Below are 27,737 nucleotides of genomic sequence, written 5' to 3'. Positions count from 1 at the left end.
ATATCTGAGGCTAGGAGAGTGATGTTACTTCTCATGGTCACCAGTGTCTGACTCCAGAGCCCATGCCCTTTTTATCTTAGGGTTGTCCTCAGTGGGTGAAGCCCCAGGAAGGGGAACAGCAGGCTGGTGTGGAGGGAATGAGAGACAGCAGGGCCTGGAGTTTTCTCATGCAAGTAGGAAAGTGGGAAACGAGAAGCAGTAAGGCGGAACCTTGCAGTGCAGAGATTTAAGAGATTGAAGTGCAAGGAGGCTAGCCCAGCTAAGCAGGAATGTTAGGCCAAAGGGAGCAGGACACATAAGGTGGAATGCTTGCCCAAGCCTGAGAACCCAGGGAGAGAGCAGATTTGGGAAAGACAAAGCTTTGCAGACCTCAAGGTTCATCTACTCTAATGACACCATTTTTGTAGCTGAGGATATGAAGACTCAGAGAGGGGTAACCCCAGGAAGCCAGGGATGATGGCCCAGACCCCTGGTGACCTCTCTTCTCTGCTCCAGGGCCAACTGCTTGTAAGCACCGGCAAGTTACAGGGACCCCGGGGTAAGACCAGGGAGGTGAGCAGGGAAGTCAGCAGCAGCAAAATGAGGAAAATGCCCGAGTAAACCCCAGGCTGCCATGCTGGGGAAACCGACGCACTGTGATTTTTGCGCACTGAATTTATCCTGCCTTATGGTGTGATCCAAATAGTGAAGTGGCCTGGTTCAGACCAAGGTGTGTTAAATGTGCCTAGAACGCTGCAGCAGAGTGGGGAGAGGGCGTACTTGTCGGGGGGGCACTAAGCTGTAGTGAGACAAAGCTCTGGCAGGGGACAGATCTCAGAAGCTTCTGGAGTAGGGACACTTCCTGGCAGAAAAGAGCTTGGAGCAGGAAGAGGGAAAGACACAGAGTTCCAAGTGTGGAGTGAGGAGAAGGGTAGCAGTCTGGTGAGGTTCTTGGGGCACTACGGGAACCCCAGGCCAGAGGTGGCTGTCACAGGCTGAATGAGGCTCATGGGAGAAAATGAGGGGGCAGGGAACACCATGCTGAAAGGCCCTGAGCGGAGCGACACCCCTCTATGCAGATGGCCTTGCCCCACCCATGGCTTCCCTGTTTTTAACACCTGGAGCTTATACCCCTTCCTGCAGGGCCCCTTCTCTTTCCAAAATTGGAAAGATGCAGAGATGACTTCTGCCTTTAAAAATGATGCTCTTGGTCTCAGCTCAGGTCACGATCGTGGGGTCATGAGACGGAGCCCCACATCGGGCTCCGGGCTGAGCGTGCAGCCTGCTTGCGATGTTCTCTCTCCCTCTCCCTCCTCCTGTGCTCCCACCTCCCCCGTAACGGGCGAGCTCTCTCTTTCTCTCTCAAGTAAATAAAATCTTTCTAAAAAATCATGTTTGTGACCAGTTGGTAACTTGAACACGTTTATGAAGATGAGCGAGAAAGCAGGATACACAATTGTATATAGTGTCCTCATCACTGAATCGCAACAGAAAACCACACAAACGGTGCCCGTCTGGCAAGATACATGGGGCCAGAGGCTGAGTGAGGCTGTCTGATGCAGGGCCCGGGCAAAGGGTGGAGAAGGGGAGCAGAACAGGGACTGTAGAGGCATATTCTATTTCCTAGATGTTCTAGACGGAGCATGTGTTATTGTTATCATGGTGCAAACAACAATTCTTCATTGAAAGGAGAAAAAATATGTATATTTCCAAAAAAGAGAAAGACGTGCCTTCTTATACAGAAGGAGATTCAAACACAAGCAGCTCCTCACCCCACAAATTCTTCTCTGCCTTACCCCAGACTAGGGGAACCCAGTATCCTCCCACTCCCAATGGGCCGCAGCCCCAAGGAGCAGCAGGGATGGTCTGCAAACACATGTGGGGTACTAAAGGGGCAGGGACCACTCAGCCCAGATGGAACCACAGGCTGGAGGCATGGCCCCACTTCATGGGCTGGGAGACTAAGGCTCAGAGAGATGAAGTGACTTAACCACAAGCTCGTGGCCATTAGTGGGAGAGACCATGGATCCTTAAATGCAGCTCAAGGATCATTTCTATTCTCTATACTACTTGATTGAATTTACTGTCATCACCACCATCATCATCACCATCACCACCACCATCACCATCATCACCATCATCACCATCACCATCATTCTCCATAGGTGCCATGTTCTTATCTCACACTGACAAGAGAGATCACTTTGGGTGTGTCTTTTGCACACAGTCCTCTGGGCCCCTTGCAGTCCCACACCACACTGAGCAGAGGGTGAATGCCCTGTGGTTTCTGTGACTGTGTCTGCATTTGCCGGTCACCCTGTCCCCTCACGTGGTTGGAAGAGTGGACCTCAGAAAGCCTCTCCGTTGCCGGCACCTCTTATCCAGCCTGCAGAGAGAGCATTTTTAAGAGGCATTCTCTTTAGGGAGCTAATTACCTAATTAGTGCATCTAGAGGAAGGCTTAGGTTATGAGGCTGATAATAAGGCAAAACCCACGGAACAATTGTGTGAGGCGGCTCCTTGCTGTCAGGCTGGTTGTCTGTGTCAAATTATTAATTACAATTCTTAATCACTCCTTTCCCCGTCAGAACCCCTGAGACTTCATTTCTTTCGTCGTGTGGCCTTCCTAGAATATACAGTTCTGAGTATCTTTCTTCTTCAGGGTGATGGGGGGAATGGCTCCATCTGGCCAAGCAGCCATGCTTTCTGCTTGGACCCGAGAGCACCTGTAGCCACCGGCCTGGCTACGGGGCTGGGTCCCCTCCGTGCCCACGGGTCCTGTCCTGGAGAGGGATGCCTGGGCAGGGAGGGGATCCAGACTAGGGGGGATGCTAGACAGGGCAGGGAAGCAGAGGACAGATGTGGTCAGCAATCTGACAGGCTCATCGGGGACGAGAGAGACTAGGATTACTCCATCACCCCAGGACAGAAACAGAATCAGTGAATATGTTGTGTGGGGGTCCCATTCGGGATCCCGGAGTGACTTTCTGATAATTCTAGTTGTGTCAAGGACAGTAGGGATGGTCTGGAAGCCAGACCAGCCTCCAGCGCCTGATGCCTTCCGGCAGCCCGAGGATACCTCCCACTTCCCTCCAAGCCCCTTTCCACCCTAAACTGACCCCACTGCTGCCCCGAGGCCAAGACTGTGCCTGACTCACACCTGCATCCCTCTCTCAGCCCTGGCAAAGGTGCTCCGGGAACCGTTTGTGAATTGGAGCTGGAATAAAAAAACAAGCCCAGATTCAACATATCATAAAACAAGAGCACAAATTGGAGTATTTGGCCTGGGGGGAAGGTCAATGGGGAAGGCGCTATCATGCTTTCCTTTTCTTCAAGGAGTGGAATGGATTTTTGGGATATTTGTGAAATGAACAATTAAAGATTACAAAGTCAATACGAACCTTCAAAAGAATCCCGAGATGGCATTTTCTCCCTTTTCTAAATATTTCATAGCCCAAAGTGAGTGACTTATGACAACCCAGGACTGTGCTGACCCCATCCCAGCTGTCGCAGGAGGGAGGCAGAGGGGAGAGGCCCGGGCAGGGGCGGGGGGGCTGGCAGGACAGGGGTCCTGGACGCAAGCTCTGCCTAACCTCACGTGTGACAGAGGGTGACGTGGCTGCAGAGCCAGCTAAACCCCATCAGTGACCCTGAATCTGGGGTCTTCCTGTGGGTGGACTTCTCCATGCTCATTTATTTTTAGAGTCCAACCTGGTCAAAACACGCGTGCTTTTAAAACAGAGGAAACTCAGGCACAGCCAGACAAGGAAAAAAAAGAAAACCACAAATATACACAATTTTCTGGTGGGCAAGTTAGCAACATAGGACCCAAAAATCATGATGTACATTTTCTCTGAGCCAGCAGTTCCACTTCGCACCGCCTATCCTAATAACGGAGAATGTGGGATGGTTTTATTACCCAATATTAATCTCAGTATTGCTATGTCGTGGGGTAAAAATTTAAATGTCCAAAAAAAAAAGTCAAAGTATGAGACTGTACATTTATACAACGAAATGACTTGTAGCCATTAAATAATGCAGATAAATACTTTACTGGCATGTTGATATGCTCTGTTGTGACACGTGCAAACACGGCCCCACAGAGCTATCCCAATTTGTTTAACAAAATACATGCTCACCGAAAAAAGCCTAGAATAATATATATTTATAATAATCACACTCAGCAGGAGATTACAGTTGTCTCATTCTCTTTCTCTTACTGTCTGGGGTTTCCTAATTCTCTTTTTCCACCATGCACATGTGTTCCTTTTACAATTAAAAAAAAAAAAGTTTACTTTTATGTACGCTTTTTCCAGGAAAAGAAGATCATTACAGATAGTTGAGAAAAAAAAGTCTGCAAAGCGTATGTGCAGAAACCCGTGCTGTGTGCGCTTGTGTACACTGAGAGGAAAATGAGAGGAAAATAGACAGGAAAACTCTAAGAATATGTAACGGGATTACAGATAGCATTTCTAAGCAGTGGGAAGATGAGCGTTTCTGTTGTTTAAATCTTTCTATACAAAATGAGTATTTTAACATGAAAAGCTGCTTTGAACTTGGAGACTGCATGGCCCCTTAAGTGCTTCGTGGGTTCAGTGATTTAGAGAAAGGGTAACACGGAGTCGTCCACGTGGACGGCACCCGGCTTCGAGGGCCCATTGTGGGACCAGCTGCCCACACACAGCCAGTAAGCAGACAGGGGCTATTTCCCAAGTCCTCTTTGAAGGTGCCCTTCCTGTGGTCCTACGAAAGGGCGTTTTGCGGCGGACAGGAAAGCGATGTCAGGGGAAAGGCCCCCATGCTGCCGGCCCGCAGGCTCATTCATGACACCAGCTCACGGCTATCTTCCTCCAAGCCTGGCCTTCCTCACCTGCTCAGATGCGGATAATACTGCGAGCTGCTCCTCTTCTTGGCTTGTGGAAGTACACGCAAAAGGAAAAAATCCCCAGACACACAGAGAACAATCACAGGTAAAGTTACTAGACAAGCCAGTGAAGAGTCAGAAGAGAAGCTCAACGGGCTCCTCGGAGCTACATTGTTTTCAGAACCAGCTTAACCCGGAGCCTCTCACTCCGAACTCACGCTAGCCCCACTAGGGCCAGCGGGAGGAAAGGGTCGGGGGGTGCTCTGTCTGGTCTGGACCACTCACCCTCATCAGGGGCGGCCTCCTGACCTGGGGTGCTTTTCATCTGGCTCCAAATCAAGGGGAAAGTCAGGCAAATCCGCAGGTCTAAGTTTCTTCCAGGATCTCAGAAATGGAACATGTGCAAATGATGAATTCATCCTCAAACCCAGCCCTCAACATGGACTGGGTCTCAAGTTGCATTTTGGCTGCGGGTAGTATAAACACAGCTCCGCGGCTCTATCGGTAACGAGCTCTGCCAGCTCCGTGTGCGGGACGTGCTCCTGGCCTGCCCTTAGGGGAGCCACCCAGGAAGCAGGCTGCTCATGGCACATGGGGGGGGGGTGCTGGGGACACACCGCTGGCCAGGGGTAGGGGCTGAGACCTGGGCCAAGTCCCCCTTCACTTGGGGTCTCTGTGTACTCATCTGTAAAATGAGGGCTGTATTGTCCTATGAAAGACCCTTTGCGCTTTTGAGATCCTGGGATCGCTTGGTAATCCAGAGGCCGTAGTTCTGTCCTTGACAGCGGTCATCATAACGCTGTGACTGATGTCATACAGGTGGGTCTGGATGTAAATTTGCAGGAGGCAGGAGTACTGGCAGGAGAGGAGTTCAAGGAAAGAGCCAACGCTATTGCCGCAGACATGGGGCAACCAGGAGCCAAGAGACAGCCGGGAGAGCGAAACTGGGTACCACCAGTTCTGGACACAATTCGGCAGCATCTTAGGAAGCTGGACACACATGTGCCCTCTGACCCAGCAATCCCACTACTTGATGCAGAGCACAGAGAAGCTCCCTGCTATCCACACCAGACGCTTCCAGATCTATCTTGAGGCCACCTCCCCTTCAGTCCGCATGACAGCTAAAAGCAGGGCCTATTGGGTCCAAAGTGAGCTCCTGCCCCACTCTCTGCTGGGTTTGCTGCTTCCTGTCACTTTCCCCTCCCATCTCTATGCTGGACGCACTGGGGCCAGCCAGTGACCTGCTGCCACCGTGACCTGCACCCTCTCTGCCAGTGGCTCTCCTGCTTCCTGACCCTTCTCTCAGCCGCAGAGGGCCCTTGCTCTCACCCCCTCACCTCTGCTGGCCGTCCTCGCTGCTGCCTGCCTGGACGTTGGCCCTCTGCACATGCCATCTTCAGTGCCAGTGCTTACATAGGCCCAGCCCTTTCTGAGCCCGTGGTCCTCTCCCCGCCCATGTGGGGGGCCGCTGGACAAGTCTGGCTCCTGTGTTGCTGTCACATTGTGAGAGCTGAGAGTGCCAGTGGATGATGACCGAGAGCCAGCTGGCTTCTCCAGCCTCCCTATCCCATGGAGCTGATTCTTCCAACCCAACGAAACCACCCTTGGCCGAGGACTCGGACACGGATAGCCCTTTCTCTCCCAACTCGTGTCTCCCGAGCACTCCTGCCCAGGGTGGCAAAGTCCTAGGCGCCTGGCGTTTAGAGGCCGTCTTGCAGAGGTGGCCCAGGAAAACTCTGAGACCGAGACAGGAGCCAGGCTGAATCCAGTGCCCAGCGGCTTCTTTAGGTGAGGGCTGGGCTGGCAGGGTCCCAAAGAGGTGTGGCCATTCTTCAGAGATCCTGGCAGGTGCGAAAGGATGGGCACACACCTGTCAGTGGTTTCCCGGGGGGCCATGGCCTCCGCCAGCACTGGCAGGCTCTCCGCCTAGTCCTGGTGCCTCACAATCCCCTTCCGCTGGGCATCACCTTACCTGTCCTTCACCTCCCTGCCCGGGACTTCTCTTCCCATCGGCAGAGCGAAGCAACACCTGTCTTAACAAGATAGCTCTGATCACGACCCTCCCTGGCTCTGCCTTCAGCATCCCCTAGTCATTTGGTTTCCTCACTTGCTCACTTGCTAACATACAATGAGCCCTCAGCAAGTCCTAGGCACTCTTGCAGACTGTGCTAGGGGCTGGGGGCCACAAAGAGAAGAACACAGGCCACACTCCTCAGCTGTGCCCTCCTCTGTGGAGATCCCACAGGCATTTCTGGACTCCCCCTCACCTAGACCCCTAATCCGGCCAAGCTGGAATGCTCACTTTCTGAGGACACCTGAGCCTGCCACCACCATGGGTTTGTTCCTAGCATTCCTTGTGTATTGCTGTTGAAATCCTTCAAGGACCCATTCAGGTGACACCTCCTCCAGTAAGCCCTCCCGGTTAATCCCACCAGAAGCTTGTGTCTGAAGAAGAGAAAGCGCAGGGCCTGCATCACTCAGCCTGTGTAGCTCTTCTCCAGTCATATTGAGAGAGCAGGTCTGAACTTTCCAGAAGGATGTTATATTCCTCAAGGGTAGAAGCTCTGCTTTTAGATTCTTCTGCATCTCCCGTGGCACTTAACACCTCTGAGCTCCTGAGGACAAAACTGTGACCTGAGAACAGACTTCGTTTTCCCCCTTCCGAAGGTTCCAGTGATGCTGTTGTCCTGGGGATGGGTTAGAGCTGGGAGTCTAGCCAGCTGCTGCCCTCGCTCTGGTGACCCAGCGGCCATGGAAACCATGGGTCTATTTCCAAGCAGAAACAGACTATCTCAGGGTGTACCAGTCCCTCCGTGGACAAAGCAACCTTCCAGCTCTTTATAACCCATGAGCCTTTTCTTATCAATTATCTGAAATGCAGATGCCTCAAGGTGCGGGGGAGGCTGTCTGGCAGGCAGGGCAGACTGGAACCCTGGCCTGTAGCCGATGGAAGGCAATGGAGAGAGATGAATGAATGCCCTACGGTCTTGGATGGCTCAGGAAGGGTCCCTTAGTCCTTCTGTCCCTCAGCTTTGGCCCTGCTGAAAGGCAGACTCCCTGCAGAGAGGGAGGTGAAACGCACAGGTGTTGGAAGGAGACTCCCTGGGTTCGAATCTTAGCTCAGCTGCTTTCCCACTGTGTGACCACAGACAAGCTACTACTTGACAGCTTTGGCCTCAATTTCTCATCTGTAGAATGGGAATAATAACCAGCCCCGCTCTGGACGGTCATGAAGATAGAACACGTCAACACAAGGGAAGCACGTAAAACAGAACCTGGGCATCACACGCTCTGTGGACGGAGCCTTGATGACATCGTGAGCCAGCCACACGGAGCGAAGCTTTAGTAAAAACATGCCAAACTGGGGCTCCTGGGTGGCTCAGCGTGTTCAGCGACGGACTCTTGATTTCAGCTCAGATCATGATCTCAGGCTCGTGAAATGAAGCCCTGTGTCGAGCCCCACGCTCAGCATGGAATCTGCCTGAGTTTCTCTCTCTCCCTCTCCCGCTGCCTCTCCCCACCCGGTTCTAGAGCACCTGTGCTCCTTCTCTCTCTCAAATAAATAAATAAGCAAAAATAAAACATACCAAACTGGTCTCCAGAGTGGCGGTACAGAAGACATGGGTGGGAATATCTAGTTCACTTGGCCTTTGCTTGTCAGTCCCCGCTGCCCTTATTTATTTATTAATGTCGAGCTGGCATTGTGAAAGAGATGAGTTAAAAAAAAAAAAAAGGCGGAATCGTGGGGCTTTAACCTGGGGTTTTTCAGTGGTAATGAGCCATAACAACTATGCATATGCGAATTGGTCACTTGCCACACGCAATCCCACATCAGTCAGCTGTTGGTTCCTTTTCCTCCTTTATGGCCCTGAGAGCCTTTCTCTAAGGTTATTGGAAGCTCTTCACAGGGTTGATACGTTTACTTTTTTTTTGCTATGTGTTATATGTACCTGTTTTGAAAACTTCTTAAAAAGTAAAATGTTCATCTGGAGACCTAAAATATTCAGTGTTTGCCTAAGTATTGCTCTTGTAGCGTTTTATCCTAAGAAAATACTCAGATTTGGGATAGTGGCTGGCCCAGTCGGAGGAGCCTACAGCTCTCGATCTTGGGTTCCTGAGTCTGAGCCCCACGTTGGGTGCAGAGATCACTTAAATAAATAAATAAACTTTAAAACTGTTTTTGAAGTTAAATATTTTAAAAAGAGAAAATATTCAGATTTTTGGAGCCGAGATGTGGGTTCTGGTGCTATTTACCTTAGAGGACATTGGAAGCCAAGAGTTTGTGGTATATTAATGTGTGCGAAGTGCTTAGAATGAGTTTCCTATGAATGATTTGGAAATGATTAGGAGCCTGCTAAGTGAAAAAAGCAGCATAATGACCAACAGAATCCCAGTTAGGATAAAATAAAAAAATTACACATGGGCTTTAGAAAAGCTTGCGGGACGATACACCAAAATATTAATAGTATTAACTGAAGTTATTTCTGAGTGCTAGAATTAGTGATCCCTTCATCTTTGCACTTCTCCGATTTTCCAAATTTTCTATAAGAAATGTATTACTGTATGTGTTTTTGTAAAAAGAGATTATTGTTATCACATCACTCTCTCAAACTCCAGTGCCCACTAGATGCCTTACTTGGAGGCTTCTTAAAACACAGATCACTGGATCCCTCTCCCAGACTTCCTGGTTCAATACTTCTGGGGTGGGGTCTCAGATTCTCTCTCTCTCTCTTTTTTTTTTAAAATATTTATTTATTTATTTGAGAGAGAGACATGCAGGAGGGGGGATGGGGGAGGGGGAGAGAACGCAGAAGGGAGGGAGAGAAAATCTTAAGCCGACTTTGCACTGAGCACAGAGCCTGACTCAGGGCTTGATCTCATGACCCTGAGATCACGACCTGAGCTGAAACCGACTGCACCAGCTGGGCGCTCCTGAGATTATGCATTTCTAACAAGGCCCCTGGTCGTGCAGCTGGTCCAGGCAACATGCTTTGAGAACCATGGCTCTAGACTAAAGGGTATTTTTCTCTCCCATTGCCCTGTTTCTATTTAGGTTAAAGTGATGAAGAACACTGGTGTCTGTTCTTCTTGATCTTTGAAGACTGGTTGTTTCCACTCACTGAGAAGAAGCCAGAACATCACCACAAGCCCAACAGGCAAGTGTCAATCCCACCTTCTTGGAAGACCTATGGTCCACACGTTCCTTCCCTAAAGCTACCAGGCACATCCCTTTCCTTCTCATTTTCCAACCAAATGAACTTTGGGGAGTCTGGGGACATTTCTCATTAGTAGGCAGTTCCCTTATTTTTTCTTTAAAGTATTTATTTATTTATTTAAGAGAGAGAAACAGAGATAGTGACAGAGATCATAACAAAGTGGGCAGGAGAGAGAAGAGAAGCAGGCTCCACGCTGAGCAGGGAGCCTGATGCGAGACTCAATCCCAGGACTCTGGGATCATGACCTGAGCCAAAGGCAGACACTTAACCAACTGAGCCACCCAGGTGCCCCCAGCTCCCATATTTCGAATTAACTTTCACACATGACAGGTGGGTCCTCCCAGCCAGACCAAAAACTCTCAGTGGGCCCGGGAAACCCTGCAAAAGCCTGTCAGAGGTGCTCAGTAGATGCGTGTTGGTTTGACTGGGTCCCTCCTGTGCTCCAGGGACTGTTTCCGGCTGGGAGGACACAGTGGGAGAGCAGGACTGGCTGGGCCTTACCTTCATGAAACTTTCATTCTAGTGGGAAAGCGTACGGTATCACAAAAAGATAAATAATCATCTCATGGGTGGGGAGGAGGGCTCCGAAGGAAAAAAAGTGGAAGAACAGAATTATAAGTAATGGGGGGTTTCCTTTATTTGAGGACTCAGAGAGGGCCTTTTGAGTCTGCATGGTGTTGGCCCTCCATAGGGTGGAAGGGACAAATAGAGCAGATCTCACTGGGTCTCCCAGGCTAGTGTTTCTCAAAGGGCAACAATCATGCCGCCCAGCGATTTTAATTCAATATTCAATAGGTCTGGGCTGGAGCCTGAGACACTTCATCTCCATCAAGCTCCCAAGTGGGCTCCAAGTTGCTGGTCTAAGGACCAACCTCTGAGTAGCACAAAGTTAGGCCATAGTAGGGAGTTTAGAATTCAGTCTAATTACAAGGGGGTCCACTGAGAGTTTGAAGCTAGAGAGGGGCAGATATCCCATCTATGTTTTAAAAAGATGATTCTGGGGGAGAGAATGTGTGGAAGGCTCCAGAGCAGAGGCAGAGAGGCAGGAGATCCGGGGCCAGTGGAGGGTGCTGGGTCCCTGGAGGTGTCAGGGGAGGTGTGGAGAAACGGTCCGGGTCCCAGAATGTGTGTTGGAACGAGGGCTCGCAGGACACACTGTGGAACTAGGCACTGGGGAAGGAGCGTGGGGGGAAAGCAAAGGAGATTTAACCCGCCAGCCAGCAGGTGGGTCTGTACAACCCCAAAACAAAGGGCAGGACGACGCTGACCTTCATCTTCCCATCAACCCATCAAGGATTTACTTCGGACTGAATTGCGTGGCTTTTTAGCACCATGCGCACATAATGTGAACTCCAGGCCTTCCCGACGGAAGGGGCTGGGAAGGCACGTGGTAAGTTTTCACTCTTGAGTCCTGGAGCATCAGCTCAGAAAGAAAGGCGCATGGCTGCAGGTGGCAGATAGGCTCTGGAAGGTTCCAGGAGAGTCCAGTGGGCACCAGGTCTCTGACGTGAACTTCAGACTAGCCTGGCCCGTCTCGAGGGGTCCAAGGCTCCTCCCAGGGAGGCAGCCACTTCCCATGCCCGCTCCTACACTTCCCACAGAGCTGGGCCTGGGAGCGCTCTTCTTCTCTGGACTAGGACCCCTGCCCCATACTCCCATTTACTCACACTACACCAGCTTCTGTTTCTGAGTTCCCTCTGAGCGGGTTATTCCCTGCGTTTCCTTCTCATTCTACCAGGAATGCGATTCCGGACTTAGCTGCCTGCAGCTGGGCAGTCATTCGCCTTGAAGCCCTGACCTGAGTGAAAGAGGCCATCTTGCAGGTCTGGGATGGCCCCGGGATGGCTGGAGACACGGCAAGGACCGTGCCCGGAGCACCCACCTGGCCAGGTGTGCTGGAGTCTATGAAATTAGGGCTTAGAGGAGGGGCTGAGGACTGTGGGGCCAGAGAGTGGGAGGGGGCTGCGGGGGAGCTGAGCTGGGTGCCAGTGGATCTGGCTTGGAAAGGGGGAGCCGCAGGGACCCCGGTGATGTCAGCATAATCCAGGGGAGGGAGAGCCCTGTGGGCAACACAAGCTTTGCTCCATTTCTTCTTTTAATGGTGCTTCTCGAATCCATGTCCGTGGTGCTGGGCAGTGTCTGCCTTTGTCCTTTTCAGGCACACGATGTCCAGCTGAGTGGGTGGGAGAACACTGACATCACCATTCTCCGATTCTGGACCACCTCGACTGTTACTCCCTTCTTTCTTTCTTAGGAAGACATAGTGGTTATTTGAGGTTTATTCTAGAGGCACACGGACTGCTGGAGCCAGCTGTGTCGGGGTGAGGGCCAAGACCATACACGCTGTCCTGCCCACGTGCCAGTTTCCCCGCAGAAGGGGCCTCGGAGCACGTGGTGCATTCACCCCCACAGCGCCCTGCAGGGAAAGCCAATTTCACTGAGAGGACTCCGAACGGCGCGAGGCTGGTGAGGGCTGGGAAGACAGCTTTGGGCTTACTCGATCTGTTACAACACGCTCTGGAGAAGTGTCTGGAATGGGCAGCAAACTGTAAGGGGTGGGACCAGGGTGGGGGTATGCGAAGCGAGAGCAGAGAACCGGAGGCCAAGAGCCAGATTTCCCCGGAGGGGGGGGGGGCGGTTCCAGGCTGGGGATTTATCACAGCCCAGGATTCCCGGCCAGCTGTGCATAGAGCCCACACCCCAGGCCCCGAGGCACGATACCAGCTTCCCTGGAGGATCTCAGTAAATGGAAGAGTGAATGAATGAATGAATGAATGAACAAAGAAAGGAAGGAGTGAGGGAACAGACACAATGGCAGCAGCGTGTGTAGCTCACAGCCTTACTACCCACCCCCCAAACAGTCGGCCTATTCCCTCTCAGACCTTGACTCCCTGCCGAAATAAGGAGTGGGGCCAGGGGGATCCTGTTCCTGGGGCTGACCCCAAAGCTGCAGCATCTCCCTCCTGGCAGCTGTGGCTGGGGTTGCGGGGTCCCCAGACACAGAGACCTCCAGCAAGCCTGCCACCCATGCCTCTAGCGCCACATGGCTCACTGACTGCTTCATGACCACCTGCTACGTGCTCCGCTCTGTGCTTGGGGCCGCAGGGAGAGGAGAGAGCCCTGCGGGATATCCTTCCTGTCTGCAGAGAAAGGTAGGCCATATACACACCACAGAGGGCACAGAGCTGAGTCACACCATCCCCCTCTGAGACTCCCTGGTGGTGCCGGCTGCTGGGAAGCAGTCAGTGGTCAGCCCTCAGCTCCAAACCGCCCTTGCAGGACTGCCTGGGCTACAGAGCCACCGACCCCACGTCGTGTCTGTCTGAGGATGCCTGCAAAGGTCCCCAGGGGTTGGCTAAAGCTGCCGGGGCTGCCTCATCAGCTTCTCCTCCACCCTTCCAGCTCCTTCCCTCAGCCTCCTGTAGGAGTCCATTCCCTGGGGCACTCCTAACTAACGTCCTCATACTGAACTTTGCCTTCTGGCCACTGCCCAGAGCCCCCAGTCTTGGAGCAACAGGGACTACAAGACCGAACATAATTCATACAGTAGCTCTCAGCATTAATTCTATAGCTCAGACTCTAAGTGCTAGAAGAACAGTGGGTGTAGAAATAAATGCTGCGAGATGCTTCCTGAAAATAGAGTTCTCCTTAGCAATTATTAAGTTTTTAGTAATTAACCTGTAAAGCACAAATTCATATACGTTAGAGTCTCATTTATTAATATGAACCATTGCTTCTCTCGTATTTTATGTATGATGCTCAGCTCTGGGGTCCCTGATGGACAGGAGGTGGTGTAGCCTGGGGACAGTGAGATGGTTTCTTTCCTGCAGGGCTCAGCCAGCCAGGAAAAATGCCAATTAAGGCAAAGCTGTCTGCGAGGAATCATTTCAGTTGTCATGTTAACCCCACGACCTGGGGATCACAGACTGGGTACTATCTCCCCAACTCTCCAGGCAAACTGTGCGCCTTTAATTGGCATCCATTCCTTTGGGGCGTGGTGACCCCTACCTAGTAATGCTGAACTTTGCAGAGTTGATGAAAGAACCAAGCAAAGCCTGCAGTCTGTCTGCCCGCCTGAGACCCCTGGGTGAGCCTGGGATGGGAGGAGGCCAGAATGGGCGCCCCTATGTGAATGTGTTAGGAGATACAGGGTAGCATAGACCTTCACCGGCAGCCAACAGCACGTGCTGGAAGAGAATCTGCACCGTAGTCCCCAGAGCCAAACAAAATGCAACCAACTACCTTGGAGAATTGCGGCGTTTTGTTACTAATTACCTTTTTCAGATGCTTCCACTACTAAATTATCCCTTATGTTATTATTGATTACATTCATCATCATTACAGATCGCTGGCTGGTGCAGCAGATGGGAGACAGTCTGCATGCCCATCCTTGCAGGCCTGGCCGGCGGAACCAGCTACCGGAAGCCCTACCAATGGGAGGACCACAGGATCTTTGGGGTGCAGTGGGATTTGGGGGTGGTGGCTGGCTGGTCCCAGGGCCTCGGGAGTGAGGCCAGGGCACTTGCCCTCACTGGCTGAGGACCTGGAAATAGTCATGGGATACTGGTTGGTGTCTGTCAAGTTGTCTAAGCTGACCCTGGAGGGGCTCCTGCTCCTCGAGGAGCAGAGGTGAGTGGGGTGCCTGGGTGGCTCAGTTGGTTAAGCCTCTGACTCTTGATTTTGGCTCAGGTCATGATCCCAGGGTGATGAGATAGAGCCCCATGGGCTCTGCTCTCAGCGGGGAGTCTGCTTGAGATTCTCTCTCTCTCCATCCCCCTGAGCCCCTCCCCCACTTGTGCAGGCTCACTCTTGCACTCTCTCTCCCTCTCCCCCTCTAAAATAAATAAATTTTAAAAGAGAGAGAGAGAGAGAGCACAGAGGTGAGTGAGAAAACACAAAAACAAAGACACCTCTTTACAAAATGGGAAGGAAGGGTTTTAGAGTTAGTTGGGGAGAAAGCCTTGCTGTCCCCCTCTCTCCCAGCCCCTCTGCTCCAGCAAGAACCAGCACAGGGACAATCAGGAGGACACTGAGGGCGAAACCTAGGAGCAGTGGCCACTGATCTGGCGCTGGCTCTTTGCAGTGGCGCGAAGAGAAGGGCCAGGATCCCGGGTAGAACACAGGACACATGGGGGAAACCAGGGGCTCTTGGCGGGCCTGGGGACAGCAGGCCAGAAATTGGCTGTATGGAAGTTCTGAGTTTAAAACTATTTTCAAACTATGGCTAGTCTGTGCTAGATGTGGTGCATAATTTATCTTTTATTAAATTCTTCCATCGGCTCGGAAGGCAGCTATAATTTTCACATTGTACAGATGAATTAATCCAAGGCTCTGAGGCTGCAAGAAGTCCACAGTGACTGGGCTGGAGGTGGGTGCGCGTGAGCTGAGACGGGAGCTCAGCCTAAGGGATCCTCACCTGGGCAAGTGCTTCCTGCTGCTGAAGCCACAGAAGGGGTCTCACTCCTGAATGGGATTCTGGAGTCAGCAGTGTCCTAAGAACAAGGTTCCCAGCCCTGAATGGTGTGTCTCCTCTTGGCTGCCTCCCAGACATCTGTTCTTGCCCTACCCCCCCCGCCCCCCACCGAGCTACTGGCTCCAGCCTCCCTGCTGGGGAGCCCCCTTGATCCCAGGGAGTACAGATAGCCCTCTGTGCTGGGAAGCCACCACTCACAGCACCTTGTTTCAGCACTTTCCAGTACTCAGGTCAGAGCAGGCTGGCGAAGCATAACGGAGAGTGCTCGCTGTACCAATGCAATGGTTCTAAGAGGTGGTCAAGGCCATGGCAAGAGTGTGGTCTTCGGGGTAGGTAGACCCATGTTCTGGCTTTGCCATCTGTGGGGAAGAATTTTTGGAGCAAGAGGCCCTTCTGACAGTCCGACATTGTCTGCCTCTCCTCCGTGGTGGCCTCAGTGGACTTGGCCATGCAGAGCATTGAGCTGGGTCAGACAGCCGTGGGAGTCACTGTCCAGGAGATGTCCCTCTGGTGCGGTGTGACTGCACTGTGGTAGGCAGCGGTGCATTCTAAGAATGGGTGACATGGAGAACCCTTTCCCTGGTGCGCTCCAGGCAAGTGATCCCTGCAGGGCCCTGCCAAGAACGGGGCAGCCAGGACTGACCGGCACGGGGCCACAAGCATGGCAACACATATGCTCTGGGAAGCTCTGCTGACTTGGCTCTAGGGCCATTCCTCGATGATACATCGTTTCTAGAACATTTGACCTCTTCAGAGGGTATAATTTTAAAAGTTTCCATACTGATGTTTTCTATTTCCTTTATTATCTCTCATGCTGATTGCCCACTCCTTTATTACCTGCTCTGATTTGATGCCTGGTAATCATTACTTTGGAAATACCCATGATAAGATAATCCTTCATCATCATTGGGAAATCGACAGGGTCTGAGAGCAGGCCAGGATTTTGTCATAGGTTTAAGGAGTTTCTTATTAAGTACACCAGAAGAACTGTATCTGTCATCTACCCGGGGACTTAAAGATAGTCCCAATGTGCTGTCCCCCCTCTATCCCCATCAGAGCAGGGCTCAGAGGCCAGCCCTGCCCAGCATGCCCACCAGTGGCTTTAATCCAGTCACCTGAAACCTATAGTGGGCTCACATCTCCAGTTTCCCAGGGGGTGCTGCTCAGCTTATTTCCAAAATTTCCAATGGTTCCAGGCTCCAGGGGAGATCCTGACCAAAGGATGCCTCCCTCCAGCTTCATGTCACCTGCAGCCACCTGCCTGAAATGGGCCATCGTGATACATCACTGTTCGTCCTGCCCAAATGGTGAAGGCCAACACTTACAGGCTGGGCCTGGAGGGCCTCTCCTGTCTGGTGCTTACAGCAACCCCAGGTTGTGGGTGGGGGGATCTCATGCCTTCCTACAAATGGGAAAACCATTGCACAGAGAGGTTAAGTAACTGGCCCAAGGCCACAAAGTATGTAAATGACAGAGCGGTGGCTTGTACCTGGCCCCGGCCCCAGAGCCTCTGTGCTAGAAGGCCGTGCAGCACTCTTTCACCCTCCGCCCCAGCTGGGAGCACCTTGATGAAGCCTGTCCTGCAGGCTCCGCCTCTCACCCTGTGCTCTGACACTGAATGGCAGCCTCCTTCTGGACCACTCAGCCGAGTGTAACACTCGATTCTATAGAATCTTGCTTCATTTTAAGTTCTGGTCCTAACTGGGTAAATGGATGACAATGTTTGGAGGATGAGGGCGAGGGCAAGAGCCACACCCCTGTCCTTTCTGGAGCCAGCACATGGGCCCACCACTTCCGTCCTTGCTGGCTCGTTGTCACCTGCAGGGGCCCCTCTGACCACAGGGCAGTTTCTCCACACAGGGCCCCTCCCATCCTCTTCTGGCTCCCTCCACAGGAGGCTCACTTGGCCTGCTCTTTCATCCCAGCATGGACTCAGGCTCTAGGTTGGCTCACGCTCAGCCTCTCGCCTCTGCCTGGGTCTGCAAAGAGTTCACCATCGTGTTATTGGAAAGTCTTCCAAGAGCTGGAGGCCAGGTTCACTCAGAGGGTGCACCCCGGGAGTGGGGGCGGAGGGAGGGCAGGGGTGGTGCGGGGACACACCCCTAGGCAGCAAGCCCTGACAGGAGAGGGCGAGAAGGAGGGAGCCTCCGAGCTGAGAACCCCGCAGCTGGCTGTGTACAGTGCCCACCAAGGGGCCCGCTGCCCCAAGGCCTGCACCCTCTGCAGAGCCTCTTATCTTGATCTTGGCCCTCACTCATTTGTTCCCCAGCCTTCCCAGGTCCCGCGGGTCACACCCCGTGTCACCTTGAAGCAACCCCCTGACCTGTAGAGAGGGGAACCATTCTCACCTGCCTGGTTCTCCCCACAGTGCAGCCCAGGGTGCCCTGGTTCCACTCATTCAGCCTCCTCTCCATCCCTGCCCCCACAGCCCAGGGCCACCTCTGAGCCCAGGCATCAGAAGCCGGGGCTGAAGTTGCTTGGCTGAAGTAGCTCCAGAACAGAGGTCCCCATTCCCACATGAACTGCCCCCTGCTCTGCCCAGACTTACTGATTCTCCCTTCTCCTCATGCCGGATGACCCACCGTGAGAACCGTGGGCTGGCACGGCTCCTCTTTCAAAGACAGTTACCCACCCCTGCCAAGGGGGGGTAACTCAGCGGCCAGTGTCTTCTACACCTTCATGCGGATTAGCACAAAGAACCAGCTCTCTCCTAGTAACTGGGTCAGATCATCAGAGGGGGGGCATCGAGTGAGAGTTTTGAAGGTTGGGGGGTGGGGTGGGTGACTTGGGAACACAGAGTAATTCCCAGTTGGGCAGGCCCCAGGGGGGAGAGGAATTTGAGCTGTGAATGAAGAGCATGGAAGTACCCAGAAAAAAGTGGACAGTAAGTGCCTGTTTCACTGCCCTCCACAAAAATGGCCAACGCAGAGTGAGGAAAAGCCAGGGCTGCAGACACTCAGGGTGGTTTGTAACTTCCCCGGGGTCCCCGTCACCTGGCCAGAAGCTCAAAGCTTAGATGGTCAGTTTCCTTAGTGTGGAGCGGTCACAGAGGACACGCGGGCACACACACGGTCCCAAGGAAAACACGGCAATGCCCAGAAATCCTCCCCAAACACGTGTCCCCAGCCAAGGAGGCCGCACTAATCAGCAGGAGGGGGCAGATCAGGCCCACTTCCTTTTATTGCAACTTCTACCCTTCTAGAATTTCTCCTTCTCTGCAGGTCCAGGCCACAGAGACATTAATCCCTATTCAAATGAGCCTTCCAGGTTCTTCCTTCATTAGAAAAAAAAAAAAAATCTCTCAAAACACCCCAAAGCGAGGCTCCGAAATCCTGGCAGCGAGCGGTGTGTACAGTCCCAGGAAGAGAGGGAGAGGGCTGTGGGCCTCACCTGGCCTCTCTTGTTGGAAGGCAGAAATGCGACCCTGCCTTCCCTCCTCCGCCTGCTCCCTCCTCCCTGCAACAGCCTTCATAAACAGTGATTATTTCAGTCCTGTGAATTGTCCAGTCAGGGTGACGGGGTGGGAGCCAAGGGCTGGAGCGTGGAGCTGAGATCTCCGAGGAAAGCAGCCCTCCCTTCCCTCCTCCGCCTGCCCGCTCCAGGTGGGAGTTGAGGAGGAGGGCATGGCTCTGGCTGAGACCTGGGATGACAGAAGCATTTTCCCAGCAGCCAGATGAGGGCAGAGCCCTCGTGGGGGAGGGTAGGGAGGCAGAGCATGCTGACCAGCTTGGAGGTGGGGTCACCCTACCTACATGCCAGGAATTTGGGCCTCTCCAAAACGCTCCTGATCTGCCTCCAAATCAAGAGCCCTGAAATTGTAGCTCTAGGGATCAGCCTCGGGCGGCCTCTCCGGTTAAAATATGCTGGCATATTGAGGACAGCATGGAGTGTTAGTCAACTTGTCTTTGATAGGAGATATTTGGGAAATAGGGGTTAAAAGAATGAATGCGTGAGTAAAGGACACTACAGCTCCTGTTTGAAATAGAAGTAGGGGCAGAAAGCTCTGGGTCCTTCAAGGGAAACAGGTGGGGATGCCACCAAGGGGGTGGAGAGAAGAAAGGGGTGCCAGGTCAAATTCTGCCATGTCACTGTTGTACCCTGGGCCAGCCAGGGCAGCAGGGGGACTTTCCTCAAAGAGCAGGACTCTATTATCAAGTAAGTGGCTGCTATCAGCCACTCCTGATACACCACCCTCCTCGGAGAAGTTGGGACAATCCTCCTCTGGGAAGGTGATACTCAGAACTGCTTTAGCTCAACCACAGGAACCAACTACTCAGGGGATTGCCCAACTTTTTTAGAGTTGTAGAAGCCCCCTTGTTACAAATAAGATTTTGTGCAAAAACAGACCACACAGAACTGTTTGGGATCAGCTCAGTGAATCCCTTTAATGAACATCAAACTAGGGGTGCCTGGGTGGCACGGTCAGTTGCGCATCTGACTCTTGGTTTCAGATGGGGTCATGATGCGGGGTTGGGATCTCCGAGTCACGGGATCAAGCCCTGCATCAGTCTCCACGTTCAGCTCTGTCTTTCCCTCTACGCTCTCTCTCACATCAATAAATCAATCTTTAAAAAAGAAAATAGAACACCAATCTAATCCAGCTTCTCATGCTGAAAAAGGAAATCAAGGCCCAAAGAGGTCAAGCTGTGTCCTCATTCTCCGTCACAACCACCTTTCAGGCAACTGGACTCCTGTTCTTCCCGAGTGGGGCCTGGGACGCCTGTAAGCTTTTAAAAGGTTTTATAGGTCATTACCTCTAATCAGGTTTAGGAATTGCTGCATGAAGCATTGGCTTGAAGGTGAAGAGTAAATTAATAGCAGAGACTGATCCCAGCAGCTCTTGGGGTCACGCAGACCAAAGTCGATGACAATGACTTCACAGAAGCTACTGGAAAGGATTTCTGGTACTGAGGTTGGCTTGTGTTGAACATGGTGCCCCAGAATGGCCACTGACGAAGCTTTCAGCACGTTCTGGTGAACAGGTAATTTTTTGTCATCTTTGGGAGTCTTTCAGGCTGGGCGAGTTTCCCTGTCCCTCTCAGCTCAAATTTGTCTTTGTGAGGAGTCTTACCCCAAGTCAGTCCCACAGGTATGAAAATGGGGTAAAATTATTATACCCTGGAGCTGAACTGCCAGCAGGAAATGGAGCACTCAGCTGCATCAAGCCATTCTGGATGAACCAGTGGGTCTTGCCAGCGACTCAAGGCCCCAAAAAGAAAGGAAGGAGGTAGCCTTGGATTGCCTCGCTGTCACTGGCTAAGATGTCAAGGCTCGCCAACAGCTTCCTTTGTGGTCCCAAAGGGGTCGCTCCGCAGGATACAAACATCAGGATCTCCACTAAGTCCCCACTCAAAGACCCAAACATTGAACAATGTGTCTAAATTCACTTCCATTAGGCCCATTTCTTCCCTTCTCAGGGCCTGGCTTTCCACCAGCAGCAGCCTTAGCTGGGAAAAGTGGGGCTGAGGGAGTGGGTCCCGCTGCCAGCACTCTGGAGCGTTCAAGCATCCCTTAGGAAAACAAGGAGAGCACCAACCCCTGAGTCATACCATGGGAGCTGTCCTACAGAAACACAGACGGAAAACCTGAAGAGAACTCGGGGACATGCAGAGGAACCATCAGCCAGGCAGAATGACCAAGAAGTTGAGACGGCTCTCCCTACAAGTATGGCAAGCCAGTGTAACTGAGGGGGATCCAGAACGTTGCCTGGGTGTTGCCTCTCGGAGCACACAAACCCTCAGAAGATGTGCCGGCTCTAATAAAAAGGCAGATATTACCAAGCGTTGGTGAAGATGGTGTTCTCACCATCTTCCCCATATATGGGGTCTTCATATATGGGCTGGTGGGAATGTAAAATGGTGTGGCCTCCATGAGGAACAGTCTGGTGGTTTCCCAGAAGGTAACACGTGGAGTCACCAAATGACCCAGCATTTCCAGGGTTAGGTAAACACCCGAGAGACATGCCAACCTACGTGCACACAAAAACCTGGACATGAATGTTCACGGCAGCGTCATCTACAAGAGCCACATGTGGAAACAACCCAAACATCCATCCACTAAAGAATGGATACATAAAATATGGTCTTACCCATAGAAGGAGTGTCATTCCCAAATAAAAAGCCATGAAGTACTGATACATACTACGAGTGCATGAGCCCTGAAAACACGCAAAGGGGAAGAAGCCAGTCACGAGAGGCCACGTGTTACATGATCCGGTTCATACAAAATGGCCAGAGGAGGCAAATCTGTTTAGAGATAGGGAGTAGATGATTGGTGACCTAGAACGTGGGGAGTTGAGAGGAAATGGGGAGAGACTGCTAAAGGGGGACCGAGTTCTGCTTTGCAGGACGAAAGTGTCCTAAAACTATTGGTGGTGATAGTTGCACATACGTGAATATACTAAAAGCCACTGAATTGTACAACTTTAACTGAGTGACTCGTACGACCCATTCATTATATCTCAATAAGGCTGTTATTTTTAAAAACCTAGAAAATTGGGGCACCTGGGTGGCTCAGTGGGTTAAAGCCTCTGCCTTCGGCTCAGGTCATGATCCCAGGGTCCTGGGATCGAGCCCCGCATCGGGTTCTCTGCTGAGCAAGGAGCCTGCTTCCTCCTCTCTCTCTCTGTCTGCCTCTCTGCCTACTTGTGATTGCTGTCTGTCAAATAAATAAATAAAACCTTTAAAAAAAAACAAAACCTAGAAAATTTCCCAGTATCTAGGTTCTGCTTAACAGACGCATCCTCTGCTCGACTTCCCCAAGGCTTAAGGAAGGCAGGCACCAACAAAAGCTGGGGTCACTCTCCCCTCGCCAGTGGCCTTTACCCGTAATTCGCAACAACCAACAGGCCAACCTGTTCGCTCCAGAAACAGCTTAACAGGATTGTCAGCCAGGATCCATAACCAGAAAAGAAGGAGCCCTGGGAAAAGGAGTGTGCCAAGTTCAGTTCTGTGATATCATTTGGGAGGGTCACGTGTACATTTGCTTCTGGTTTGTATCTAATTTGAAAAAGCCGACCTAGATTGCGTACTGTATTATTAGGCAATTTTTCCAGCTTGGAGTCTCGGTGTTGCTCCACACAATTTGTTCAGAGGATGAACTCACTTCTCTGCTGGTGTAGAAACATCCCGCCCCAGGTTGCTGTCCCAGGATGGGCAGGCTTGGCGCACGCCAGCTTTCCTATTCCATCCTCCATGAGGGCGTGAGCCAGGCCACCATGGGGGAAGAGCTCTTACCCCGCAGGGCAAGCTTCCCCCTCGCTAGCTGGCCTCCTGCGTAGTGGAGGGGGCATAGGGGAGACCGTGAGAGGGCAGGGGGCAGAGCCGACTGGTACTCTCCCAGGCAAGACACCGACAGAGGGGGCTTCCCTACGGAACAAAAGGGAATTCGAAAGAAGACAGCCCACATTCCTCTTTTTCTAAACACAGGCTCAAGATGTGCAGTGGGAAAGTTAAATTATGTGGCAATTCTCAAAGTCATCCACTAAAGATAAACTCTCCCTCCATAGGAATTACTCATCTCACTCCGTCATGATACCTCGGGGTCTATCACTATTCAAATTTATTGAGCAATGACATGCAGAATGTATTGTATAAAGGACCTGTTTCATCACCCCATTCCCCAAGCTATTTCTTTTTTTGTGCTAAGTCATGAGAAGTCTGGCAAGTTAAAAACCAAACCAAAACTAACAAGGACGCATGTGCACGTGTTAAAACACACACACACACACACACACACAAACACACAAAGATGGGAAAAATTTCCTTCATGGAAGTTACTATGAGGCAGGCAGCTTCAGAAAGGAAAAACACAATCTCTGACTAATATGAAGGAGACTTCAAATTGCTCTTGGCAACAATCTCTCAGCCCTAGATTCCCCTCCCTCTATTCATCTCTGCAGTTCCCAGCCAAAGGAAAATAAAGCGAACAGCTCTGTCCCTGGCCCAGCCTAGAGGACTAAGGGCTGAGCAGACAAACATCCCCGTGCAAATGCACACCTGTGTGATTGCTGCAAACACGGGACAGGCAGTGGGGTGCTCACGGCCCTTACCGGGCTGATAATCTCAGATCAGGAGGAAATGCCTTTAACCGGGCACTCTGACATCAAAACAGAGTGCAATGTGGTCTTGTGACTCCCAAACACAAGATATTTTCTAAAGGGGATGGGAGGGGGAGAAAGAAGAAGAAAAAAAAGTCCTCCCAGAAGTGCCCGTGTCAGTTCCAAAGAAGGAAGGCCCCAGAACATTACTCGGAGGGATTTGGCTTCAAGGCAAGATTTATCAGTTCACCTTCCTCACAAAAGTGATAGTTAATTTTAGAGGTAGTGATCTTACACCTATTACACCATTCAAGATGGAAGGACAGGTAACAGGCCAAATGTCCTAGAATATTTATGGCTGTTCTGTCCCAAAGATTCATCTGCCACCATTTTATTAGGACAGATATGTCAGGTCAGCTAAAATGGAGATGGGCAGGAGCATCAGGAAATGGCCCTGAAGTGGGGGTACAAGCAGGTGGAACAGGGTCTTTGGCATTGAGCCCTGAAATGCCCTGGCAGGCTAGTGTGGGCTGCTCTGAGAATTACAGATGGCCAAGAGACATGGGTTCTAGTGCTGGCTTTGCTACCAAGTCCTGCGAACATGGATGAGCCTCCCCAGTGGTCGGATGAGGGCTGGGAGCACAGCTCCGGCCCTGTATGTGTGTGTGTGTGTGTGTGTGTGTGTGTGTGTGTGTAAAGCGGCTGATGCCTCAGGACGGTGATGCTCTGGGGGCAGTTCCCAGGCTGTTGGCCCTGCTCCAGAAAGGGGCCAGTCCTCCTGGAGGCTGCATGGGGCTCTTGACATCTCCAGCTGGGACGTGCCAAAACTAAAAGCCCATCTCAGAACCCACAACCATGAACTGATCATCGCAGCTGCAGGGGTTCAAAAAGCTGCGTGCCTACTGTGTACCTTCCACGGGTCCGCTAGGGCCGCGGATGAGTCCTTGTGACTGCAGCATAGGGACAGGCCAGCTTTCCAGCCGCCCACCCGCCTCCTCACCCAGGTCTCCTGCCGTTCCTCCTTCTCCCACATATGGCCTCATTAAATCCACTCATTCAAAATAAATAAATTAATCCAGTGAGTCCCCACTAAAGGATGAGTCACTGCCATTCCCACTGACAGAGCCCCGGGACCAGGGCAGACTTCACCTGCTGAAGTCCTTAGCCCTTAACGCTTTGCATCATGCCTGGAATCATGCATTAGACAACACAGTAGTTGTTGAATAAATGACAGACTGAGTGGAAAGAAACTAAGGTTCAAAACAGTTACTACCGTTAACACTTACACACTATTTTGTGTTGTGCTATAATGACATCAGGGGATTCCTGCCTCCCCTAACTGGAGTGCAAGATTCTAAAGGCTGTAGGTGTAATGGGCGGCTTTGATTCCTGGCTCGGTCACTGATAAGCTGGACTTAACCCCATTAAGCCTCAGTTTCCACATCTGCAAAGTGGGACTAGTGGTTATCTGATGAGTGATGTGGGTTACAGGAGATAGTGTGTGCCAAGCACAGTCTGGCACCTGATCTCTGAATGTCCCATCTCCTCCTTCCCTGCCATGTACCCTCTGGTTTACTCCTAGCACTGACGCAGCAGGATAGGCTTTGAGTTCTGTGCAACTCCAGGCCTTTGCTCTTTTGGTCTTCCTCTGTCTCAATATCATTTCCTATCAGAAGCCCTTCTTGACCCTCTGGCTGCCGAAATGCCTGTGATCTGATTGCAAAGGGCCTCTCCAGGCTGTCTCCAGGCTACCTAGCTTCACTATTCTATGTAAGCCTCATCTCTGTGTGGTTGTCCCGAGGTAGTGGCTCAGGCCTGATTCCTGTCTGCATCTCCCCAAGGTCTCAGAGGTGCTGGGTGGGATCCAAATCTACCAGTTTCATGAAGTTCTGGAACCCAGGCGGGTGTGGCACTGGTGTCCCATGGATCTGGGTAAGGCGCACTGGACTCAGTAGGCCCCCTTGGCCTCAGTCCTTCCTCACCTGTAAAATGCAGATGATGAAGACACCTGCCCTAGTTGTGGTAGTTGGGGAGAGTTTAGAAAAGAGTATGAGACACCAGCGAGGGGCTCTTCGCAGAGTGAGTCCCCGGCCCTCGGCCGCCGCCCTTGCGTGCCCTCCTCAGGGAACCAGGTGATCCCGAGGGTGACTGGCCAGGGCGCCAGCAGGGGTGGGGACGCACACAGCCGCCGAGGTAGTTGGGGAGAGTTTAGAAAAGAGTATGAGACACCAGCGCCAAGAGTATGAGACAGAGCACTGGCTGACCCCGGCAATTTTAGGGAGAGTGACTTTCTTCTCCTTTTCAGCCCAGGTTGGGCCTTAAGGGCGGTAGCCAGGTTACCTTCTTTTCCTGGAGATCTATCCAGAGAGGGTTCCTGGCCCTTCTGATCCCCCAGTTCATCACTGGGTAAAGGAGTGGAGCTTAAACTTGAACCTGGCAGGACATTCCCCTCCCTTCCCACAAAACCTTCTATCGAATCTGGAGAAAACAGTCTGATTGTTTCAAACACTTCCTTTACATTTTCAAAATTCGGCACTTGGAGGGATTGGAAGGGATATGCCAACAGCCTGCCAATGAATCATGGGAATGGGGCTGCCCCCTGTGCAACCCAGCACCGGGGGTTCAAAGAAAGAGCGCAGTCGTGCCCTGCCCGCCTGCCCACAGCCAGGACAACAGAAGCCAGAAACTCAGGCGGGCAACCGAACCGGATGCACCCCGGAGCCCTCACCACAGGCACGCGGAAAACTGCACCCGCACTAGGGACGCTCAGCGAGGGGCTCTTCGCAGAGTGAGTCCCCGGCCAGCCCCGCGGCCCGCCGCCCTCGCGCCCCCGCCTCAGGGAACCAGGCGATCGGGAGGGCGACGCCAGGGCGCCGGCAGGGGTGGGGGCGCACACAGCCGCGCCGGGGGCTCCGAGACCCGGGCTGGACTGCACAGCCGGAGGGAGTCGCCCCGCCCACCCCGCGCAGGTCGGGGCCCCGGGAAGGGTCCCCTGCCCACCCAGCTTGGTGGGCGGTTCGAGCCCGGGGATCGCAACGCGACTCCCTACAGCTCGCCCGGGGACTTCTGCCGGTCGCCCCTTTAATTTCTGCTCCTGTCCGGACCTCGACTTCTGCCCCGAGTTGTCACGGCTCTTGTCTCCCCCTTGCCCCCCGAGTTTTGCATCTGACACTGGGGAAGCCCAAGCTTTTTTGGAGGGAGGACATCGATCTGCGTCCACTCCCCTCCAGGGCGGCCCTCGTGCCTTGCTGTCCCCTCTCCCCGCCACCGAAATCTGTCCACGGGGGTGGCGGGGCACGGAGCAAGCCAAAAGAGTTGCCTACAGAGTTCCAGAGTCCCTCGGCCGGGAGGGACGCTGCCGCGCGCCCCGCGGTCACCCTGGGGACCCCAGCCCTGGTGTCCCCGGGACCCTCGGTCCGGCCCCAGCGCGGGTTTGAAATTGCTGCCGGCGCCGCCACTCCCATCCGGACGGTGGGAGCGCACGCCGGGGACAGGGGGTCCCCGCAGCGCCCAGAAGGGGTCCCCTCCCTACCCGTCTCCGCCGCCCCGCTGTCCCTCCTCCGCCCGGCTCCCAGCCGCCGCGGCCGCCGCACACCCACCTGGCCGCCCCGGGGGCGCCGCGCTCGTGCCCGAGCCGAGTCCTGAGCGCCGCCAGGGTCCCGGGCTGGGGATCCACGCGGCAGCGCTGCTCAGGGGAGCCTGCCGCAGCCGGCGGGAGGTTGTCATTGATTCGTGCTGGGCGAGTTAAGCCATTCCAGGAGTGGTTTTGAGAGAGCACTCCCACCCCTCCCTCCAACCAAAGTATTTGGCAGGCAGCCCCTGTCGTCCACCTGTACTGCTAAGCGCGGGGCAAGGACCAACTTCACCAGCCGCGCTCTGTGCTTCACTTTATCACACGCAGATGAAACGCTTTCGTAAAGGTAAAGCAGAAATGAAAGCGGGGGGAGGGCGGGGGGGGGCGATGGAGGGGATCCCCCGCCCCCGCCCCTGGGGCTCCTTGTTTATTTATTTCTCCCTCTACTATTTCACAAAATGCCTTACCACTTATCTCAAATCAGGGCAGCTTTTTATTATTATTGTTTTGCTCAATTCTGTGTGTCTTTTATTTTTAGAGGCAATTTTATTTCCATTTGCCTGAAACCTGAGTCCAATAAAATTACTAGAATTA

At 52.7% G+C, this 27,737-nt stretch overlaps 1 protein-coding gene across 1 annotated transcript in view; it reads right to left on the bottom strand.

Annotated features, from left to right (window-relative positions):
- Nucleotides 1-27,295, bottom strand: part of ZBTB7C (zinc finger and BTB domain containing 7C) — a gene marked incomplete at its 3' end in the record, with an annotated part of 103,326 nt that extends 76,031 nt beyond the window's left edge. Inside the window, exon 1 of the mRNA XM_080821494.1 lies at nucleotides 27,169-27,295. The remainder of the gene's footprint in view (nucleotides 1-27,168) is intronic.
- Between the last annotated feature and the right edge of the window lie 442 nt (nucleotides 27,296-27,737).

This window comes from Martes martes (genome assembly GCF_963455335.1).
Source record: "Martes martes genome assembly, chromosome: 13".
Classification (NCBI taxonomy): domain Eukaryota; kingdom Metazoa; phylum Chordata; class Mammalia; order Carnivora; family Mustelidae; genus Martes; species Martes martes.
This window is presented reverse-complemented; position numbering and strand designations above follow the sequence as displayed.